This window comes from Trachypithecus francoisi, unplaced genomic scaffold, assembly GCF_009764315.1.
Source record: "Trachypithecus francoisi isolate TF-2019V2 unplaced genomic scaffold, Tfra_2.0 Lachesis_group0, whole genome shotgun sequence".
Lineage (NCBI taxonomy): Eukaryota > Metazoa > Chordata > Mammalia > Primates > Cercopithecidae > Trachypithecus > Trachypithecus francoisi.
The window spans coordinates 104,055,912-104,057,333 of record NW_022681453.1 but is presented as its reverse complement, the minus strand read 5'-3'; the positions used below and the strand labels follow the sequence as shown (position 1 = coordinate 104,057,333).

Below are 1,422 nucleotides of genomic sequence, written 5' to 3'. Positions count from 1 at the left end.
AACAATATTTGGCCTACAGAGACAAAATGAGGGGGGAAGCAATTAGCGTTCATTCAATATTTGTCGAGCAAGTGACAATTGTTGCCATCTCCCAGGGAGGAGTCCAGTGAGGGGAGAATAGTAAAGAGGATAGCAGTGCCTACCACTGGAGCAGCGGTCATGGAATGTTAACCCACTGCATGTTTTGCAGGTGTTGGGATCTCCAAGGAAGACTCAAACGAGTACAGGATGGAATAATGCTTAACTATCATATAGAAGAGACAGAGAAAGCCCAGTGTCAACAGTGAGTATCAGTTCAGTTTCTTATGACCAGTGGGTCTCGTCTCACAGTTGACACAGAGATGACCTGCATGCACCCATCTTGGGCAGCAGGTGAAGGACCTCATTTCCTCCCAACCAGGGAGAGATGTAACAGGGGATGCCATGTGATGAACATGCTTAAGCAGAACAAAAGAATACACATCTCTTCTGGAACAGGAAAAATATTCCCAAATAAAGAGATACACCCAGCACAGGCTATGAAAGTTGTCTATCTTTTTTAAAGAACTGGTTCCAGACCCAAGCACATTCTTAGCCAACCATACAAGGATTAAAAGACTGCATACCCCACTTTGGGAGGCTGAGACGGGCAGATCACGAGGTCAGGAGATCGAGACCATCCTGGCTAACACGGTGAAACCCCGTCTCTACTTAAAAAAACACAAAAAGCTAGCCGGGTGAGGTGGCGGGTGCCTGTAGTCCCAGCTACTCAGGAGGCTGAGGCAGGAGAATGGCGGGAATCAGGGGGATGGAGCTTGCAGTGAGCTGAGATCTGGCCACTGCACTCCAGCCTGGGCAACAGAGGAAGAATCCGTCTCAAAAAAAAAAAAAGACTGCATACCCATGATGGCGTTTCACAGCAATATTTATTTTCAAATATTTGAATAATTGTTTTTGTTGTTGTTGTTGTTTGTTTGTTGTGTCTTCCAAAAGAAGTCCAATTTCACTTTGAGTCACTCTAGATGGTAGGACCTGAATTTATATTGGAAAGGTACATGGACGCATACTACACCTCAAAATAAGAAAAGGTGTCAAACAATTAAATCTATCAGAAACCAAAATGGGCCACATTTAAATAATTGTGCTTTTTCTTCTAGATCACATTCACAAAGATCACAGATATTAGTGCCATGGCGAATAGTTGTCCCCTTTTTCAGGAAACATAGATGACTTTGAAGATTTCTATCTTGGCCAAGATTCTGTGCTACAGTGTGATTCTAATTCTAGTGTGAAGTAACAATAATATTAAATAGAAAATAAAACAAACAGTATCTTCTTCATTTATTGCTATAGCAAAATGTTTATGGATTGGGTCATGTAAACAACTGAGCTCCCATCTCACCAAAATGTTAGAAACTACAAATGTATACACAATTACCCCCC

At 42.1% G+C, this 1,422-nt stretch overlaps 1 long non-coding RNA gene across 1 annotated transcript; it reads right to left on the bottom strand.

Annotated features, from left to right (window-relative positions):
- Window positions 1-226: 226 nt before the first annotated feature.
- On the bottom strand, window positions 227-1,213 carry LOC117076901. Its single transcript, XR_004434531.1, has 2 exons — window positions 881-1,213; window positions 227-437 (listed from the first exon to the last, which is right to left on the bottom strand). It is a non-coding gene; the product is annotated as an uncharacterized LOC117076901 (long non-coding RNA).
- Between the last annotated feature and the right edge of the window lie 209 nt (window positions 1,214-1,422).